Source organism: Dasypus novemcinctus, chromosome 22, assembly GCF_030445035.2.
Source record: "Dasypus novemcinctus isolate mDasNov1 chromosome 22, mDasNov1.1.hap2, whole genome shotgun sequence".
NCBI lineage: Eukaryota > Metazoa > Chordata > Mammalia > Cingulata > Dasypodidae > Dasypus > Dasypus novemcinctus.
In genome coordinates this window covers 68,621,849-68,644,672 of record NC_080694.1, presented here as the reverse complement: position 1 = coordinate 68,644,672, position 22,824 = coordinate 68,621,849, and the positions used below count along the sequence as shown (strand labels likewise).

The 22,824-nt window shown below is 41.7% G+C and overlaps 1 non-coding gene and 1 pseudogene across 1 annotated transcript; both read left to right on the top strand.

The window, feature by feature from the left end:
- Positions 1–826: 826 nt before the first annotated feature.
- On the top strand, positions 827–898 carry TRNAA-AGC (transfer RNA alanine (anticodon AGC)). The gene has a single exon. It is a non-coding gene; the product is annotated as a tRNA-Ala (tRNA).
- Positions 899–3,810: 2,912 nt separating this feature from the next.
- LOC101428644 (RNA-binding protein MEX3B-like) lies at positions 3,811–4,898 on the top strand (annotated as a pseudogene).
- Positions 4,899–22,824: the final 17,926 nt, after the last annotated feature.

Below are 22,824 nucleotides of genomic sequence, written 5' to 3'. Positions count from 1 at the left end.
CATAGGGCCATTATTTTTCTGTTCCTCTCCGTGTTTCTGTCGTCCTTTCCCTCCACGAGATCCTAAATGGATCTCAGTTTGCACGGCCGCTCCTGGCCGCAGGCTTCTCGCTTGGAGCAGGTGCTGCCGGGCTCCTCTTCTCCTTCCCTCCCGGCTTCCTCCGGCTGATGCCGGCGCTGGGAGGGGAGAAAGTCTCAGGGTAGAAACGGAATAACGCAAAAAGCATCTACGGGACCCTTTATGAGTGAGCACGAAGGAGGAGAGCAAAGGAGCGAGGGCAGGGCTAGTAAAAGCCGGAAAGAGAAGGAAGCGCCGGGGCCGGACCCGGGGACTTACATAGGAAGCACCTGTGCAGTTATTTTTCTTCCCAGAATCGGCCTGAGAAACTCCAGTGGGCTAAGTGGGACGATGCCCAGAGGTGACGACTGTGACCGAAGGACACGTTTCTGCTCCTAGGACCTCCCCAACCCTGGTGACCTGCAGGCTTTGGGCGAAGCTTTCTTGCCTCCACCCTGAGAGCCCCCCGAAAATCACCTGCCTCCATCCCTTACCTCAGCGCTAACGCCTGGGAGTGCAGAGCTCCTCAGGCCAGAAGCAGCGCGCGGCTGTGGGAACCTGTGCTTGGAGCGTCCCTCAGGCAGGCCCGAGGCTCCGCCAGATGCGCTTTCTAGGTGGTTCTGCAGGTTCACGCGTCACACATGCTGCGCTTGTTCCTTACTTCAGAACTATGTCCACAAAAAGTGTCAGGAAAAAATATATAGACTCGTGAAACTTCAACGTTTCAGACCCTCTAAGTGAAATCCTTCGGCCGGGGTGCTTCCCGGGAGGGGGCATAGCTCAGTGGTAGAGCGCGTGCTTAGCATGCACGAGGTCCCGGGTTCGATCCCCAGTGCCTCCAGTTTTTCCTTTCCTCTGAGCTGCCTTTGGCTTGTCTCTGTTGACCTTGCGGGGAAATGGGCTGGAACACCTCTTCTTAGAAACCATGAACATTCGTCTGCTTTTCACAACCCCCAACAATTCTCTACTTCCCTTTTACGACCTCGTAAGGAGCTAAACGCATTATCTGGTGCTTCCCTCTTCCTGCTTCCTGGGTTCCCGCACCACGCAGTGCGGCCGGGTCAGCCCAAGGAAGACAAGGAAAAAGAAGGTATTAAGGAAAAGCGTTGGCTCGCCCAGGAGTCCTGCAATCAGATGCACGGAGCCCGGCACCACTTTAGTGTGCCCAATGGTGCTCTTTTCTGTTTTGCAATGTCATTGAAGAGCAAAACAAGGGGAAAAAAGGACCATAGGGGGGAGGGGGAAGGGGAGAGAGACAAAGAGAGAGAGAGGAGGAAGAGAGGAGGGGAGAGGAGGGGAGAGGAGGGGAGAGGTTCAATAGGTCATTTTATTCCCTAGTTTTCTGAGCAGTGTTGCTGGAGGGGGGACCACGTGGAAAAGGCTCTTCCTGCTTTGCCTTTTCCACCTGTTTACTCCGCCATCGTCTGAGAACCCATTTATTGTCTGGAAAATGGGATCCTATTTTCAAACTAGGATGGTACTAGGGCACATATGGTTTGGGTGAGTGATTAGGTGATATTGGACAAAACAGGATCAAATATGAAAAAATCCAAGAACTTTGCTGAAGAAAACCATAAGTAATGTTTTGAAAGATCATCTGAGGAATGTACGAAGTTTGTTGAAAAGCTCTTTGGGAGCTGCTAGACAAGCCCTGAAAGTCCTTTGTTCAATCCTGGGTTTCAGCAGCACTATCTCCTTATTTGTATAATTACCCCTACCTTTACAGTTGCATTCCAATCCCCAAAAGTGTATATACCAATATAGATTTTACCTCTTTTACAAATCCAGTCAGGGAGTGTGTGTGGGTCTATGTATATATCATGTTCTCTTTGATTGTTTATTCCACTGAGGTCTTCCCTGGGTGTTAACTGACATAGTGCCTATTTTATCCAAAATTTCAAAACCTAAGAAATGTGAGGGTAAGAAATTCCAGTACACTACTGCAGTTGCACTTATTCATACCTGCTTTGATGAAGTGGATGTGCCCGCTGGTATGTTTTTGATCACAGGAAATGTGGAAAGAATGTAGTAAAAGAGCCATTTGATTATCCCAGGGCTTTCACCTCCTGTGGAAATTGACAACTGTCCACACAGCCAGCAGTCAGTCTGGGTATGAGTTACAACCACTTTGGTTGCCCATTTCAGTCTCTTTTTTTTCTTCCAGAAATGCCTTTTAACCTAACTGAGTGGGGTTTGGGGATCTGCTTTACTAATTTTCCTCTTGATATTTGCAGGCATAGGTATTAGTGTATGTATTTTATGTCATTGTTGTGGACTCTGCCTCCAGGTATGCCTGCCCCTCAATTACTACTCAGAGATATTCGCAGAAGAGGGGCATGTAGAATGTAAGGGGGCTGTTTCTTGAGGGATGGAGAGTCCATGAACCAGAGACCTTACCTTCCTAGATAAGTGCAAGGGGCCAACGCACCGTGGCTTTCACATCTTACTTGCGTCAATTTTCCTGTTAGGAAGGTGAAACCTTTCCCGTTTCACACGAGGCCTCTTTGGGATGTTAATTGAGAGCCCCTGGCATTGTTTATTTAGAGTTAAAGCCTCGGGGAGAACAGGATAAGTGAGAAGCCACAGGGAAGCCGATACTATGAATTCCAATTGCAATGCTTCCGCTGGTGAAGAGCCACTTGCTCTGTTCTCCAGGGCCAACCGGCTCGCGTCTGATTTGTATGCCCAGAAACCCCCAGGAGTTTCTCGTCCCCCGGCGCACCTTTTCAGGATTCCCAGAGCGTAGTGATTTCTAAACTGGAGCTCCCTGTGCACCGAGTTCCCGTTGCATCAACGGCGTCTTTGAGAGGGAAGGGAATGCGGTGTGCTCCCGTCGGCCTGTCGACACCCTTCACCAGGCTGGGGTGTGGAATTCCTCTAATTCCCGATGCGTCTTGTTCTGTTTTCAGCTCCTGCCACTCACTCACGTAAGAACTCCGGATTCGCATCCGTCAGTGTCTCCTCAGTGTTCAGAACTGGAGCGCTCCCTGCGCAGGTCAGTCGGGGGGACCGGTGGTGGAGGCTGTGTCTCTTCTGCCCGGAAAACAGTAAGAACGAAGGGAAACTCCGTCCTTTACTAGTCGCATAAACGGCGTCCGAGATCCGCCGCGCGCTGAGGTGTACGCTTCATTTCGGGTTGGAGAGACCTGGCATTAGCGAGCTTGTCTCCCCTGCACCCTCCGCTTCACCAGGTCGAGGATCACGGCACTCAGTGCACCTTAGGAACTGAGCTACGACGTCTTGAAGGCGGAGGATCAGCCAGGGGCCTTGTGCCCGCAAAGCCCGCGCCCTGGTCCTGAGCCACACCGCGTTACGAATGCCTCCGGAAAACGCTGGTTTTGGGAATAAGGTTTATGTACTTCTTCAGGATAGTGCACTGTGGTATTAGTGTTTAGCGCTAAGGATAAATTGCACTTCCTTGAAAATAACATCTTTTTTGCATCAAAAGACATCACCAACAAAGGGAAATGGCAACACATGGGAGAAAACACTTGCCAATCATGTATCTGGTAAGGGATTGTATCAAGAATGTGTAAGGAAAGAGTGAGGCGCTCAACGGCGCGGTGCCGGGGCCTCCCCAACTGCCCGGGCAAACCGCCGTCCAGGTGCGCCCGATTACCTGGTGGGGCCGGGGGAGCGGCCCAAGGGCGCACCCGGCAGCGCAGGCACGGGTATACCCTGACGTCCAGCCGCGACAGGAGCAGGTGTTGGAAGGGACAGGAGTGCAGGAGAACGTGGGCCGCGCGCGAGGACATGGAGGCGCACAGGCCCTGCGGCACTCCTGCGGGCTTCGACCGGCACCACGGGTCCGGCGGATCTGGCCCGCGCAGCCCCTGGAGCAAGCCCACCTGCAGCTTCACGCTCACCCCTACCGCAAGCTCTTCTCCAGGTACCGCAACCACAGCTCCAGTTCGCTGGGCAGCGCCTCCACAGGTTCTACTTCGGCGGGGACACAGCCTCAGCGCAGCCGCCACCCCGCGCCTGGCGGACTGCATTCACCCAGCTCCGCGCTCAGCTTTGCGCACGGAAACAACACGGGCAGTGGGTACATAAACGCAGCTGGGGAAGCGTCCGCTGTCGGGAACAGCAGCGCAACTTCGACCCGGCTCCTGCTCCGCCCCTTGGGGCGCCACTCCAGTGGGCCAGTTGGAGCGCTCCTCGGGAGGCGGCCGCGCAGCCCCGGTGTCCTCCTCTTGCTCCTCCTCGGCATCTTCGTCCGCATCGTCCTCCTCTGAGGTCTTTCCCGGGGGTAGCGCCAGCGCGCCCTCCAATGCCAACCTGTGGCTGCAGGGAAACTGCCGGCTGCACCCGGGCACCAGGTGCCCGCGCCTGTCCCCGCCCTTGCTCATGGCCTTGGGGACGGTCGAGCAGCGCCTGGCTCGCCAGGGGCTCAGCGACCAGGGCGGAGGGGGCCTGGCCTTCGCCCATGCCTACGGGTAGGGGCGCACCTGCCTGGCCTGCAGCCATCGGACATGTCGGGCTCCTCCTGCTCCAGCTCTTCCCCCAGGTCTTCCTCCTCCTCCTCGGAGCTGCTGCGTAAGGGCAGCCGCTATGGCTCTTTGCGCTCGGAGCTCGAAAGGACTTCTGCGCTGGTGCCCTGCGGAGGCAGCCTGTTTTGCACGCAACTGGGAGAAGAGAGAGCCCGAGCGCAGGGTCTGCCACCCGCGGTCACTCCTACCATCCGAGTCATTTCTTGGAGGCAGAGACCAACCCCTCCTTTTTCATCGGCCCCGGCCCCCACGAGCTTCCCGGGTGACCCACTTTTAAATTCCCATCCTGCTCACACTCGGATTCGAGAGGAACTTGGAAAGCTGCAATGTTCCCTCATTTTTAACATTTGATTTCCAAACAAAGGAAATTACCAGGATATTTGCATCAGGAGTACTGGAAACCTCTGGACCACCTGAAATGCGTGCTCTACGGCGTGTATGAGAGTTTCTACGCTGTGCTTAGTAGGAAGCGTGCCAAAGAAGAAAACCCCACGAGTTTTCCTTTTCTCTTAAAGCAGAGGGAAAAAATGAACAGTAATTATTATGACGAAAGTGATAATAGAGCTTACGGGATGTGGGGACTCTTAGCGACCCCCTTTGTCGGTGGGTTCCTTCCACGCTTGGCGGAGAACCCAGTGCAAACTTTCAGGATGCTCGTGGGAGGGCAGGCGTTCCTGTGGAGCCAGGATACTGCAGCTTTATGAAAGTTAAAGAAACGGTAATGTGTCTCACATATTAAAAACGTTTAAAAGTTTTACAGAAAAATTACTTTACTATACATTCAAGTATTTTGTTCTTCTCTGACTTGAAAAACTGTATTTCATATTGCAAAGATGTTTACAAGTCAAGTTTTTAAAAAATTAACGTTCAGTGAACCTTTGTGTAACTGGGGTTACATATTTTTATTTATCTATGGCCTTGTGGCAAAGAACTCTGTATTGTTCCAATAATCACACAACTGTGATGGAATTACAAACCATAAAGTGTGTAATGTTTTTTAAAAGATTTAATTTTTATTTATTTATACCCCCCCCCATTGTCTGCTCTCCGTGTCCACTTGCATTCTTGCCAGCTGCACAGGGAATCTGTGTCTGATTTTGCTGGGTCATCTTGCTGTGTCAGTTCTCCGTGTGTGCAGAGCCACTCCTGGGCAGGCCGTGACTTTTCTGCACAGGGTGGCTCTCCTTGAGGGGTGCATCCCTTGTGTGGGGGGCTCCCCTACGCCGGGGACACCCCTCGTGGCAGGGCACGCCTTGCACAGGGCTCGGGACAGTGGGCCAGCTCACTGTACAAGTCGGGAGGCCCTGCCTTTGAGCCCTGAACCTTCCATGTTGTAAGTAGACGCTCTATTAGTTGAGCCAATTCTGCTTCTCTATGTAATGTTTTGAACAGCATTCTGTTGTGATGGGGATTTTTAGGTTCAGACAAATCTTCTAGATCTGCTTCACCCATGTATTTTCTTTTCTGTATAATAAAGCATATTTTATTCTGTATTTTTACCAAAAAAAATGGAAATATATAAACATGTCAAAAGGAACTGATGATGCTTTCTAACATTTGTACAAAATAGAATTCAGTGCAATTTACAAAAATTCTGTTGCACCACTATAGTTTTAGAATTTCTATTTTAGGACATTTGTTTACCACTTGTTTATGTACATGTAGGTGACATTACTTGAGCTTAAATGTACTTTACTGAGCAAAGTTTTAAAGCAAATTATATTTTATTTTATGATAAAGAGATTTTAACCTCATAGTCAAATACTAATATTATATTTGATGAGACAAGATTTGAAATTGTATCAAGAGTTTTATTTTTCTGACATTTAAACATCTGCATAAAAAAGGCAAAAAAGTATGTTTGCTTAGAAAATCTTTCAAAAAATGTATAAAGAAGTCTTATAACTCAATAATAAAAAGACAAGTGGTTTTGACTTGCAATTCCGTAATGACTAATGATATTGAGCACCTCTTCATGTGCTTAATGACTGTTTATCTGTTTTCTTTGGAGAAATACCTATTTAATTTCTTTTCCCATTTTTAAATTGGGTTACTTGGCTGGGTATATGCCCAGAGGAATTGAAAACTGGGGCAAGAACAGATAAATGCACACCAATGTTCATTGTGGTATCATTCACTATGGCCAAAAGAAGAAGCAACCCAAATGTTCATTAACAGATGAATTGAAAAGCAAATTGTGGTATATATACACAATGCAATATTACTCAGCTGGAAGAAGGAATGAAGGATTACCACATGGCATAGCATGGATGAATCTTGAAGACCTTATGGTGAATGAAGTAAGTCAGGCACTGAAGGACAATTATTACGTGACTTCATTGATATGACTCAAGGAAATTGAGCAGACTCACAGAGTAGAGTCTGGAATACAGGTTTACAGGAGACAGAAAGGGAGTAGAGTATGGTGAGCCAATGCCCATATGGATAAAATCTATGATAAGGTGGAAGGCTGTGTTTGAGCACTGGATTGACTTGATAATGGCAGTCATGTGATTGGGTTTGGCAGTGCTGGTCTGTGAGGGGCAGTAGGGTGGGTGGTTGGATTGCATTATCCATGGAACTGGGGGGACAGTTGGAGGAAGGAGCATGTGAACTCTGGGGATTTGCAAGTCTGTGGTTAAAGCATCAATGTTCAGAATGCTCTTTTATAAAATATTGGAAGGGGGGGTTACTGGTTGGATTAGTCAGGGTTCTCTGGGGAAACAGAATCAACAGGAGATATCTGTAAATAGTATGAGATTTTACAAGAGTCTCTCACATGACTGTGGGGATGCACAAGTCCAGGTTCTAGAGGGAGACTGCAAACAAGGGGCTCCAATGAAAGTCCAACGAAGGTCTTTAATAAGTTTCCAGGAGACATTTGTTGTCCAAAGATGAGATGGGAAATTCTCTCTGAATAGTAAAATCACTTTCCCTTTTAAGATATTCAACTGATTGGATAAAGCATCACTCATTGCTGATGGCAATCTCCCTGGCTGATGTAGATGTAATCAGCCATCTATGCAGTAAACTCACTAATGGCTAAAGCCCATGAATGTCCTTGTATCACAATTAGCCCAGTGCTTGCTTAACCAGACAACTGGACACAATTACCTGGCTGAGTTGACAAATTAGCCTAACTATCATAGTTACTTAGAGTTACCTCCTGAGGTGATGGTATTATAACACCAAAAGATCAATTGGCAAAAGCTTTATTTACTTTAAATTTTGAGACCAATAAATTTGTCTGATGAGCTTGATGCTTCAATGCCCTCAGATCCCCTGATCCCAATCTCTCTTCGTTTTTTCATTTTCGATACCCTTTGGGTCTGAGACTCTGACATCTGGTGCCCAATGTGGGGCCTGAAGCAGTGACTGCAACAGAGATTCTTCCATGGCAGTATCAGAAACACAGAAACTGAAAACCTTCCTGAAAGGTTGAGGCGTCCATCAAGAGCTGACCCGGATCTGACATTGCAGTTGTAAGTATTTCCACTAATTTTGTTTCCACTAGCATCAGGGTATGGGTAATCAACCAGGACATCTGGAAAAATAGTCACAGGTACTAAAAACTCTTTTAAATACTGTCGGAGTCTCAGTAAAAACTGCTGATTTACTTGAACTTTTTGCTCTAGTACAAAAACACTGTTATTGGTTTCAACCACAAGTAAAGAATCTTTTAAATCTTAAACAGTGGAAACAGGTAATGAAGACACTACGTAGAGCTTATCAAAAGGGAGAAACTATAGCATTGTCGGTGTGGGCCTTAGGGCAACAGATTGCAGCAGCCTTAGGACCTTTACAGTCAGAAATGGAGAAAGAGGAGGAAATAACTATATTTTCAAAGGAGCCTCATGATGCGGGTCATCAGAGGGAGGATGACGAGGAAGAAGAGCCTACAGATAAGAAAGAAACTGATCCTTTTCTAAATGAACCAATGTCTAAATTAAATATTTCTAAGGCTAGCATTTATCCTAATCTGTGTAATGTAGCCCCTCCAACTCCACCGGTTCCAAGGCCAGCAGCGTCGGGAATATTTCCTGATACCATTGATACCAGTCCCTACACTAAGAGTATATTTGTACCTAATCCAGTTCCAACAACTCCTATAATGCATTGTTTGTTGCAAGGATCGTGAGAAGGAGATCCAGATGCAATGCAATTACTATCGGCCTTTCCAGTACATAGTCAGCAAATTCCTCCTGATGTGAACAATCCACAAGGAGGTTATGCTTTTAATCATGAACCTCTGCCATTTAAAATTTTAAAAGAACTTAAGCAAGCTTGTGTGCAATTTGGTACCAATAGTCCTTATATTTTTGGTTTAATACGAGGGCTAGCTCAAACTGATAGGCTTATCCCTTGGGATTGGGACATGCTAGTGAGAACAGTCTTAAGCTCAGCTGAATTTTTACAATTTAAAACCTGGTGGGCTGATGAAGCTAATATGATTCTCGCTGTAATGCAGCCCAAAACCCGCCTGTTCCTATTACTGCTGAGCAATTATTAGGTATTGGTGAATGGTCTGGCATTCAAAGACAGCTTCAATGTGATGACCAAGCTATAGCACAGGTGCGTAATTCGTGTTTGGCAGCTTGGAAATGGATTTGTGCGCCTGGTAAGCCTATGCAGTCTTTTGCTAAAATAATTCAAGGAGTAAATGAAGCTTAAATAGAGTTTGTAGCACGATTAACTGATATTTTGAGGAAACTATTGAGATACCTGAAGCAAGGGAATTAATTTTGTTAATGCTTGCTTTTGATCAAGCTAATAGTGAATGTAAAAAAGGCAATTCAGCTCATAAAAGCAGCAGGAGGGCCAATTCAAGATTGCATTACAGCTTGTCAGGATATTGGTTCAACCACCCACCAGATGGCGGTCTTGGCTGCAGCATTTAAAGGTAACTTAAAAGAGGAAAGAAAGGGAATTGTTTTAAATGTGGAAAGCCTGGTCACTATCAGAAAGAATGTCGATCATATTTGGCCCGGCCTAGCCAAGGTAAGGGGTCCCAGACACCACCAAACATATGTCCAGTATGTAGAAAAGGTTGTCATTGGGTCAATGAATGTAGATCTAAATTTCACAAAAATGGAGCCCCAATTGGGTTGGGAAACCACTTTGCAGGCCTAGCTCGGGGCCCTCAGACAAACAATATGAGCCTGGCCAAACAATATCCAGTCAGCAATGGCCAGCAACATGCATCCCAATCTCAGAATTAAAAGCTGCCTCGAGAGGTAGTGCTGCTGTAGATCTACCGTCTACAGAAACTAAGTTAATAACACCAGGAATGGGTATGCAAATTATCTCTACTGGGGTAAAGGGACTATTGCCTTCTGATACTGTCGGTTTGATACTTGGAAGAAGTAGCTTGACTATGAAAGGATTATTAGTACAAATAGGAATTATTGACAGTGATTATAAAGAAGAAATAAAAGTGATGGTACAAGCAGTGAGTCAAGTTCAAATTAATGTTGGACAAAGGATTGCTCAATTACTATTGCTTCCTTATCATAAAGCAAGTACCCTCCCCTTTAATAGAAAAGGTAGATTTGGTTCTACAGGAGAAAAAATTTATTGGCAGGTAATGACAGGCCAGAGATAACAATTACCATCAACGGGAAGGTGTTTTTTGGACTGGTAGATACTGGTTCTGATGTACCTATTATTGCTAAGCAACATTGGCCTCAATCTTGGATGCTGCAGAAAGTACCCACTGTGTTTACTGGCATAGGTACAATGACTGATGTATACCAGAGTACTAGTATATTTGATGTGTTAGGTCCGAATGGACAGAAATCTACTTTACAAAATTATGTAGCAGATGTGGGTATCAAATTCTGGGGACGTGATTTACTTGGTCAATGGGGAGCTTTTATTCATATTCCTACTTTATCAGAACAAGCAAAGTTTTATATATGGATATGCAATATAATACTAGAAGAAAAGGAGATCACAGAGAACTTGGGTATTATTCAGTCAACAAAATTCTGGGCAGGAAAATTTACCATAGGGGCCATTGGACAAAAGGGCAGCCCAATGCCTATAAGTTGGCTAACAGATACACCTGTATGGGTTGATCAATGGCCCCTCACAGTTGAAAAACTTAATGCCCTTCATATTCTTGTAATGGAACAGTTAACGCAAAACATATCGAGCCTTCTAATAGTTCATGGAATTCCCCTGTGTTTGTTATTAAGAAAAAATCAGGGAAATGGAGACTGTTAACTGATCTAAGAGCTGTTAACACGGTCATGAGCCCTATGGGGTCTTTACAACCTGGGGTTCCACAACCATCCATGATTCCAAAAGACTGGCATATAATTATTATAGATTTGAAGGATGCTTTTTTCACGATTCCTTTGCATCCTGCTGACAAATAAAAATTTGCTTTTTCCGTACCTGCTCTCAATAATCAGGCACTTATGCAAAGATATCAATGGTGTGTATTACCACAAGGTATGATGAATCGTCCTGCCATGTGTCAGTTGTTTGTGCATCAGCCTTTAGAAATATTAAGAGCAAAATTTCCAAAAGCAATGATAATTCATTATATGGATATCTTGTTTGCCCATGCATCAGATGATAAGTTGCAACAATTATTTCAATATGCTGAGCAAATACTTCCAGAATATGGCTTGCAAATAGCCCCTGAAAAAATTCAAAGGAATGCACCATATTGTTATTTAGGTATGAAAGTGGCTAATGGACGTATTACCCCTCAAAAGGTACAAATACATCGAGATAAATTGAATACCTTAAAAGACTTTCAAAAACTATTAGGAGATATTAATTGGATTCGACCAACATTAGGAATTCCTAATTATGTGGTAACTCATTTATTTCAAACATTAACAGGAGATTCTGATCTGTCTAGCCCTAGAATCTTGTCTAAAGAGGCTGAGAAAGAATTGGCATTGATAGAGGATCAAAACTCTCAAGGGCAGTTAACACAAATAGACCCTGACGAAGCTGTTGATTTAATTATTTTCTCAATCTTGGAATCTCCTGCGGCTTTATTTTGGCAAGAAGGTATATTGGAATGGTTTTTTTTTTTTACCTAATAATAAACAAAAGAGATTGCAAACATATCTCCAAAAAATTATTTCCATTCTAGCAAAAGGCCATGTGAGGTTGCTACAATTAAAAGGGTCTGATCCAGATAGAATTATTTGTGATCTTTCTCATGAAGAAATTTAACATTTGTATATAACTAATCCTCAATGGCAAATTGCTATAGTAATTTTCAAGGCATTATTAATAATCATTATCCTATTTCCAAACTGTTAACGTTTTTACAAAGAACCACTTGGATTTTACCAAAAATTGTAAAAACTGTTCCTATTGAAAATGCATGTACAGTATTTACTGATGGTAGTAGTAATGGAAAAGCAGCATACATTACCTCTCAAAAAGAACAGGTTTGGCAGACTCCTTATTCGTCTGCTCAATGCACAGAGCTTTCAGCCTTCATTAAGGTTTTACAAACGTTTCAAGAGCCCTTGAATATTGTCTCTGCTTCTGAATATGTGTTTAACTGTAGGTCATATTGAAACAGCTCATATTTTTATTACTGATGAATGGTCTCAACTTTTTGCCGAACTTCGAGCCCTCATTCGGTAAAGAAGTCAGCCCATATATATTACTCATATCCGGTCTCATTCTTCCCTTCCTGGTCCTCTAGCTACCCAAAATGCAAGAGCTGATTTATTAGTAGGATGTTTGCAAGATACCAGTAAATATCATGCATTAACTCATATTAATACTAAGGGACTTAGACATAAATTTTCTCAATTAACAAAACATCAAGCTCAAGAAATTATTTGCACCTGTCCCACCTGTGGACCCTTAACCACAGTGCCTTTTCAGGCTGGGACTAATCCCAGAGGCCTGGCTCCTAATTAACTGCGGCAGATGGATGTTACTCACATACCATCGTTTGGTAAATTACAATATGTCCATGTCTGTATTGACACTCTCATTTTTTATGGGCTACTGCACAAAGTGGTGAATGTTTTCATCATGTTCGTTCCCTTTTATGGTCTGTTTTTGAGGTGATGGGATGCCCCGTGAAAATTAAAACTGATAATGGCCCTTCTTACACTAGTAAGTCTTTTACTTCCTTTTGTTCTACATATGCTATTGTGCACGTTACAGGTATTCTTTATTATCCTACAGGTCAAGCCGTAGTTGAACGCTGCCATCATACTCTAAAAACTATGCTTTTAAAACAAAAAGGGAGAGATGATGGTATTATAACACCAAAAGATCAATTGGCAAAAGCTTTATTTACTTAAAATTTTCTTAATGTTTATAATTCATTGACACCTGCGGAATGTCACTTTGGAAAATGTCAAACATCTACAGTGGACGCAGGAAATGAAGATCAACCAATATTTTGAAAGATATTTCAAGCAATGAATGGAAAAAAGGCAGGATCAGAGTATGTGGGTGAGGCTATGCTCTTATCATTTCAGAAAATGGAGAACAAATTTGGCTACCTGAGAAGAGGATTAAACCCTGGAATGAAGAGATGGGGTCTCCTACAACTTCTGATGATGATAATCGTAAGTAATGAGGAAGCTGCAGGTAATTACACTTATTGGGCCTATATACCTAACCCCGTTACTTAGAGTGTTAACCTGGAAAGATCCATCCTTTCCTATTTATCTGAATAAGATCCATATATTCCCTGGACCAATTGATGATTGGTTACCAATTAAACCTCATGAGGAAGGACAAAGAATCTATAATCTCATATTACCATTTGATTATCGATCCTTATGCATTTGTAACCATCCTTCCTGTATGTATGTTAAAAATTGGACCATGATTATCTTCAAAAATAATAATACTCCATCCATTGTGACTTTATTTCCCTCTTACAGTTTTATGATGATCAAAAATCCTACTTATGATTGTCTGCAAAAAGACAGTAGGGATAAAGAAGGATGGCAAAAGTGCCATATAGGAAGAGGATCTGTCGTTTTTAATGATTCCTATGGAATAGTGTGGGAAAGTGCCCCTATGGGGAGTCTCACTAAATATAATGGCAGATTTATTTGGTATGGGTTAAATAGTAAAGGACAGCAAGTTAGTAATATGCAATATCCCTTTCATGAATCCCTTGAATTGGATGAAAAAATAATTTTTGACAAAAATGATAGTGTTTGGAAATATAAAGGGAAATGGATCCCTTCTCCATGGTGTAACATTACATCTATACATAAACAGAAGAATTTGTGGAAAGTTTTTCTAGGAATAGCTCCTACTATAGAATGGATCAGGAATAATAGTAAGAATGGTCAATATCTGCATTTAGATCAAACTCATCATTTTCAATTGTGTGTAAGAGATCCTTATGTGTTTGTGTTCGGAAAATTAACTATAACCAAGAATGCTCTATTTTATAAAAGTGGGGTCTTGCGTACCTGTTTGTCTGAGAACATTTTACAGAATGGAGATTTCATTACAATGGCTTGAAGGCAGTGGGGAGTGTGGATCCAAGTGCGAATGAACCAAATTTGGCAATCGTCACCTAAGAGTCAACTGCTGTTCCATATGGCTCAAGAAATCCTGAAGCGTTCAAAGCAATTTGTGGGACTGCTAAGAGCTGGCATATTGGGACTAATTGGTGTCATTGCAACTGCTGCTGCAGCTGTTGTGGCCTTGCATGAAACTGTGCAAACTCAACATTACGTGCATGATTGGCACAAGAATGCTAGTGACTTATGGCATAGTCAAGAATATATGATAAAGAATTAAACAGTAGAGTTAATGATTTAGAATCAGCAGTTTTACATCTTGGAGATCAAGTATATAACTTAAATCTACTTAGAGGATTGAAATGTGATTGGAATGAAAGTAACTTTTGTATTACTCCACTTGTTTATAATAATTCTATGTTTGACTGAGAAAAGATTAAAAATCATTTATAGGTCATAAAGGTAATATGTCATTAGAAATAGAAGAATTACAGAAAAAGACATTAGAAATGTCTCATAATCAGATTGATGTAGTTGATGATAAGGATATTTTTAATGATTTGATTTCTCATTTCAATAAGTTTAATCCAGTAAATTGGTGGAAATCTTATCATTTTTTATCAGCATTAGGAATAGGACTTTGTGTGTTAATCTTGTTGCTCATTGTTGTTGCTTACCTGGGATGAGTAGTATGCCGAAGACTGCACCATGTTGATGTGATGGGACAAGCTAATAAGTTGGTACTTGCAAAAAACCTGATATAGTTCCCCATGGTCAGAGTGCTTGGCTGGTAGCCAATGATGGGTAAGACTCTCAGAGGAGGGCAACCTAAGACAGGCACAGCCACCCTGACTAAAACAAAAAGGGGGAAATGTGGGAAACAAAGGCATGTTGTTTCCATAATAGCAAGTTACTTCCTTGATTACTGGGTCATGCTGTCCCTAGAGATATAAGTGCAGGCCACAAATCTCTCAGGAGGATGTAACATTCTGGTGGAATCAGGATGTGATAGAACAGAACAACCTGGGCAACAAGATTTATGAGTGTAATTGTTCCAATAACATACTAGAACATTGTGAGCTTTGGTTACTATCTAATCCACTGTGTTATTAAGAATAAGATAATGGTAATAGTTATCTAGAATAGTTCCTGCTTCTCACGATCAGTTGGGGTATATAAGGAAGCCCCTGAGACCAATAAATTTGTCTGATGAGCTTGAGGCTTCAATGCCTCAAATCCTCTGATCCCAATCTCTCATTGTTTTTCATTCCCAATACCCTTTGGGTCCGAGACTCTGACACTGAGAGCCTCCTTGCTGCTCAAATGTGGCCTTTCTCTGATCCAAACTAAGCATGTAAATTTCCTTCCCCCCAGCCTGGGACATGACTCCTGGGGATGAGACTCCCAGGCACTGCGGGATTGTTACCAAATGCCAATTGCAATGCACCTGGAAAAAGACTTTGACCAAAAGGGGGAAAGGGTAAATACAAGTGAATTTTTATGGCTAAGAGATTTCAGAATGAGTTGGGAGGTCATTCTAGAGGTTAAACTTATGCACGTCTCAGCAGGATATCATTGGCTGCCACAGTAAATATTGCATCAGTAAATGGGACTTATGAAGACTCTAGGGACATCCAGACACTATAGGCAGGAGAGACAGCTCAAGAGTTTGGCACCCTGCCATTGAGCCCTGCTTTGGAATCTATGCTCCTCATGTGACAAAGTTGGATTCATTTGTGATTTCCCTACTCATAGCTCTTCTGCATCTTCTGTTTGAACTTACAGGTAGTACCAGACTTGATAGTTCTATGTCCAAGAGACTTAAATCTTTGGGCTGTCCATATGCCAGCTGGGCCCTGAACCTCAACAGAGTTGCAACACCCACTCTCCAGTTCATTGGAATCACCTGGGACAAGTAACAAGAAGATAATGATGGACAATTCCCATCCCAAGGAACATAAAGAGTCTGTAACTGCAGGCAAGATAGTCTCATCCATCTGCCCCATGGGATCTAAGCCCCTCAATTGGAGGTAGAGTGAGCATCACCATCCTACAGTCCTCAGGATTGGGGAATGAATGATGGACTAGAGCAGACTCACTGTTATTCTACTATAGACTTATTGTTATTCTAGCAGTGAAAGAACTTTTATCATTGTTGTGGGTGCAGTGGCCACTGAATTTTCTGAGAGGAGGGAGAGGAAAAAATAGGTGTAATATGGGGACATCTTCGGGATATTGGATTTGTCCTGAATGATGTTACAAAGACAAATACAGGCCATTATATATTTTTTCATAACTTATACAATTGTGTGGAACAGAATGTAAAATATATTGTAAACTATAATCCATATTTAGTGGCAATGCTCCAATATGTGTTCATCAATTGTAACAAATGTACTAATGAAGCATGTTATTAATGTGGGAAAATGTGGGAGGAGTAGGGAGTGTGGCATATGGGAATCCCCTGTATTTTTTAATGTAATATTTATGTAATCTAAAGTACCTTTAAAAAATAAAAAAAGTATTTTGGAGAAAGATGTAACCTGAGACAATAATAATATAAAGGGGAGGGATGGAGATACATATGAATAGACAGTTTGTATACTACTGACGCTTGGTTAGAAACAGCTCAACTTGGTTGTTACTAGTTTAAGATGTTCATTGCAATTACAAAAGTAACCAATAAGAAACTATCTTTAAAAATAGGGAAAAGGAAACAAGGGAATGAAAATGGCATACTACCAAAAATCCTAACTAATTAAAAAAAGGAAATAATGAAGTAATTAAGTAATAAAAAAGCAAACAAAACATACAGAAGTCAAATAACTACATGGCAGCAGTAAATTCTTTCTTCTTAGTTATTACCTTAAATGTGAATGGATTAAACTCTCCATTAAATGATAGAGATTTACAGATTAGATGAAGATGCATGATCCCTGTATAAGCTGTTTACAAGAGATTCACTTTAGGTACAAAGACAAAGAGGTTGAAAGTAAAAGAGTGGGGAAAGGTATTCTATGTGATATTGTCATATAAATATTGTCAGACAAAATAGACTTTTAGTCAAAAGATTATAAGACAAAGAAGGATATTGTATATTGATAAAAGATTCAATCCAGCAAGAAGATATGACAACCATAAACATATATGCACCTCACAACAGAGCCTCAAAAATATAGGGAGAAAAATTGACAGACATGAATGGAGAAATAGATTGTTCTACAATAATAGTTGGGAGACTTGAATACACTACTTTCAGTAATTGAAAGATCAATAGGAAATAGAGGACTTGAATAACACTCTTAATGAATTATATCTAATGGGCACATATAGAACACCCCACAAAACAGCAGTAGAATACTCATTCTTCTCAAATGTAATGGAATATTTACTAGATTAGATCATATATTAGGCCAACAAATAAAATCTTAATAAAATTTAAAATATTGAAATCAAACAAAGTATATTTCAGACCACAGTGGAAGAAAACTAGATATCAAGAAAAGAAGGAAAACTGGAAAATTTACAACCGTGGAAATTAAACAACATACTATTAAACAACCAATGGGTCAAAGAAGAAGTCATGAGGGAAATGAGGAAATACTTTGAGATGAACAAAAACTAAAACAGAGCATACTCAAACTTATGGGATGCAGTGAAGTCTATGCTCAGAGTGAAATTTATAACCTCAAACGCCTATATTAAAAAAGAAGAATGATAAAAATAACTTCACAACTAAAGAAACTAGAAAAAGAAGAGCAAACTAAGACCCCCAAAAGGAAATAATAAATATTAGAGCAGAGATAAATGAAATAGAGAGTAGAAAAATAATAAAGACAGCAAAACCAAATGATGTTTTTAAAAAAGATCAATAAAATCAACAATTATTTAGCAAGACTGACAAAGGAAAAGAGAGAACACAAGTAATTAAAATAAAAAATGAAAGTGGAGATATTAACAACTGACCTTAAAGAAATAAAAAGGATGTGAAGGAACCATGAACATCTATATGTCAACAAGATTGAGAACCTAGATGAAATGGACAAATTTGTAGAAGCATACAATTATCAGATTATCTAATCTGATGCAAGGAGAAATAGAAAATATCAACAGATTGCAACAAGTAAGGGCTTGAATCAGTAATAATAATAATAATAAACCTCCCAACAAAGAAAGTTCAGGAGCAGATGATTTCACTGCAGAATTCTAGCAAACATTTAAAGAAGATTTAACAACAATCCTTCTCAAACTCTTCTAAAAAGTTGAAGAGAAGGGATTATATCCTAACTCCTTCTATGAGGCCAGCCTTTCCCTATCAAAACCAGAAAAAGACAGCAAAAGAAAGAAAATTATAGACCAATACCCTTATGAATATAGATACAAAAACCCTTAACAAAATAATGGCAAACCAAATGCAACAGTAAATGAAAAGGAGTATATATCATGGCCAAGTGGGGTTTATTTCAGGTATGCAAGGGTGGTTCAACAAAAGAAAATCAATGTAGTAGACCACATTAACAGAATGCAGGGGGAAAAAACATGATAATCTCAAAAATGCATTTCACAAAATCCAACTTTTTTTTTCAGGATAAAAACACTCAGAAAACTAGGAATAGAAAGGAACTTTCTCAGCATGATAAAGGGCATTTATGAAAACCCACAGTTTAGGCCATTCCTCTGCAAATTAAACATAAAATTACCATGTCTGGGCAATTCCACTCTTAGAATTGAAAATAGATATTTGTACACTAATGTTCATCACACCATTATTCACAATAGCCCAAAGGAGGAAGCAACCCAGGTATCCATCAGCAGATAAATGGATGAGCAAAATATAGTGAAACCATACAGTGAAATATTATTCAGTCATAAGATGTGAAGTCTGGTACATGCTACAACATGGATGAGCCTTAATACATCATGTTGAGTGAAAAGAGCAGGCACAAATTGACAAATATTGCATAAAATTACTAGAATAAACAAATTCATAGAGATAGAAAGTAGAAGAGTAGTTTCCAGGGGAGTGAAGGCAAGATTGGGGAGTTGCTTCTAAATGACTGAGTATTGGTATAGGATGACGAAGAGAGTCTGGAAATACAGTGTAAGTTATACAGTACAGTCTATGTATTTTATTTCAAAGAAATACTTTAAAATTTTAAATGATTCTTTGCTGTGTATGTTTTAACACAATTAAAAGCAAACAAAATAAAATAAAGAAGAAAGGACTTGGGCCCAAGCAGTAGTATGGAGATCGAATCATTAGTCTAGAGCCAGCGTGAAGACTCCATCACGGTCAGCATGGCCGGTGAGGCCACAGTCACTAAATCAAGCCTCTTCAAAGCTCTTTTTGAGATTGTTCTGAGAAGCACATGGCATGGTTGGCCCTTCTAGAATTTCCTTAATTGAATTGATGTGTGGGATTTGGGAACCTTCAGTAAGGCATTCTGTAGGATAGAGTTATAACAGATGTATGGGCATACCTTGTTTTATTATGCTTCTCATATATTGTGCTTCTTACAAATTGAATAAGAGAACTAGAATTACAAGTGTGGCCCTGAAGATGTGACTGAATTACTGTCGTAATGGTTATGTGAATGTGTCAAATTGGCCAGATAGTGGTACCCAGTTACTTGGTCAAGCACGCACTGGGATAATTGTAATACAAAGGCATTTCATGGACTTTAATCATCAGTGAGTTGGTTGCATCTTTGACTGCTTACATTTCCAATCAACTGAGAGGATTGCCTTCAGCAATGAGTGGCATCTCATTCAATCAGTTGAGGGTCTTAAAAGGAGAAGTGCTTTCAGCATTCAGGTAGAGAATTCCTGTATTCACTCAGGCAGCCAGTGTCTCCTGGGGAACTCATCAAGGCACTTCACTGGAGTCTCTGGCTTGCAGCCTGTCTATGGAATTTGGACTTATGCATTCCATGCTCACATGAGACAATTTTATAAAATCTCGTATTATTTACAGATATCTCCTGTCAGTTCTTTTTCCTTAGAGAACCCTTATTAATAAAGCTTCATATCAAGAGTGTTTCCTGAGAAACAGAATCTTAAAAATGGGATTTCTGCATTGGTTCTGGGATTTTTTTTTTGCAATTGGCTCTCTACATTGACTATATTAAAGATCACTAATGACTCTGTTTCCAATAATCAAGATGGTTCTGACAGTCATGGCATGATTTGGCAAAAGATACACAGAAAATATCACCACTGGATATGATTACTTCCATGCTTATAAGAGGCAAGGCTTGGGGTGTGAGTGTTTTCTTCACCTTAACAGTGTTTTGTGGAGTTTAAATGTACAATATGTTGGCTGGCTATTCCTAAATACACTGGATACAGTTACAAAAGGAAGGGGGTGAGCTGATGGTTTCAAATTTGCAACATAAGCTCTGCTCGAATGAGGTTAAGTTTTTAAGTACGTCCTGAAAGGAAATCTTGTTTCATGTAGCTGTAAACTTGAAATCTCTGAAGACCAGACCCAGAGTCTCATTGTGTGAGTAGCAGAGTTACAAGAGATACTAAAACCTCAACCTTGCAGGGAGTCTGCTGTTTAAGTTGGATATTGATTGGCAAGGAGTGGAATACTGAAGATTGGGTTGGAGACATGTCAGTTGATGATGATAGCAGTGGGGACACTGAAACCCTAAATTCTTCTGGGACTTTGCCAGATAAACCTGTAATGGCCCACCCATAGGCGACAGCCACCCACCTCCTTCCTGCCCTAAGGAGATGACCAACCAACCTCAAACCTGCCTTGAGACAACCACTGAAGTTCCAGCCTGCCCCCAAGGGGTCAGCCACCTGGAGAGATTAATTCTGTCCCACCAGATGAAACTACAACAGAATGCCCTGAGGTAATTGGCTTGCAAGACTCTTCTAATGCTTTTCCTTGCCTACTGTCCATCACACCTCTTTACTTACAGACATGTACCTAAAGTCACAATAAACCCCCCAAAATGAAGTAGAAAGTGTGACCCATGAGGAAATATGCTATATTCCAAAAGAACTGCAAGAGTTTTCCAGTTTATATAGACAGAAATAAGGGGATATGTATGGGAATGGACATTAAGGGTGTGGGATTATGACAAAAGGAATATAAAGTTGAATTAGGGTGAATTTATTGGTATGGGCCCCTGAGTAGAGATACCGGATTCAGTATTGTAACTTGAGGGGTTAAAACGTGTTCTAACAGTTTGTCCAGACAGTTGGCTGAAACATGAACCAAAAGATAGCCGACACTGTCTAAGGTGGGTTCCAGAATTGCCCCAGTACACTGTAGGTGAGGGGATCCAAAGACTTAGAAAGATTGGAATGTTAGGATGGATTTATAATGCAAGACCTTCCCACCCACCCTGGGAATATCCAAAGGCACACCTCTCACCGGGACTGTGAGGAATAAATTCGTGAGAATAACTCTAACATCACTGAAGAGCTCTGTGGTTGCTCTTCCCTGTAAGCCAGATATTACTATGATAACTGCTGCCATGGAACTGAATTTTTAAAACACTAATGGGATGATCTGAACCTGGGCTGGCAAAAACCAAGTAGCAGCACTGAAACACCAAAGATAATTGGGCATGGCTACCACAATGAACAGGAGACTCAAAGCAATAATCAAAATAGTCGGAGTCACAGAGATCTATGGCACTGACTAATAGGTCATAGGGCACCTAGAAGTGAAATAGATGAGCAGTCTACCAAATTCTAACTTGATCTTTCTAAGCAGAATACTTCTAGGTCGATTTCATCTATGGCTGATGACATCGACAATCAACTGAGGAGATCACCTTCAACAATGAGAGAAGTCTCATCCAATTAGTTGAAGGCTTAAAAAGAGAAGTGATTGTTTCAGTAGTCAGAGGAAGGGATTTCCATCTCTACTTCAGCCAGCTTCTTCTGGGCAATTCATGAAAATCCTTCACTGGATTTCCCAGCTTGTAGCCTGCCCTTCAGAATTCAGAATTTGGACTTGCCCATCCCTACAGTTATGTGAAACAAATCCTATAAAATCTGTTTCCCTGGAGAACCCTGACTGATATAAAAGCTTTAGACCAAAGTTTCTCAGGAATCATTTTCAAAACACCAGCAAATCAAGTCCAAAACAATTTTGATTTTATTTTTTTGGTTGCTGTAGCAGTTTCATATAGTTATGAATTCCAAAAATAGGTATAGGGTTATATTTGTATTCTGGTCTGTACCCTGGCATGATTAAATTATGATTAGGGCTTTGATTGGGCCACATCAGTAGGCAAAGGACATGGCAAAGGACAGAGTTAAGATTCTTTTTTTAAGATTTATTTATTTGTTTCTCCCCATCCCCCCCACCCATTGTCTGCTCTCTGTGTCCATTTGCTGTGTGCTCTTCTGTGTCTGCTTGTATTCTTATTAGGCAGCTTTGGGAACCTATCCTGGGAACTTCTGGAGTGGGAGAGAAGCGATCATTCTCTTGCGCCACCTCAGTTCCTGGTCCAAGTCTCTTATGTGTCTCTTTTTGTTGTGTCATCTTGCTGTGTCAGTTCTCTGCATTGGCCAGCACTTCTGCATGGGCCAGCTTTCCACGTGGGCCAGCACTCCATGTGGGACAGCTCACTGTGCTTCACCAGGAGGCCCTGGGTAATGAACGCTGGACCTCCGCCAGCTTATCATAGACTTCGCCCATGTAGGCATCAGCTCGCAACCTTCCTTTCCCTCCCAAGTTCCTTTAAATCTACCCTGCAGTCTCTAGCTCTCTGAGACAGCTTGGTTTGCTTGTTTCATATTAGAGAGGACATGTAGCATTTGTTCTT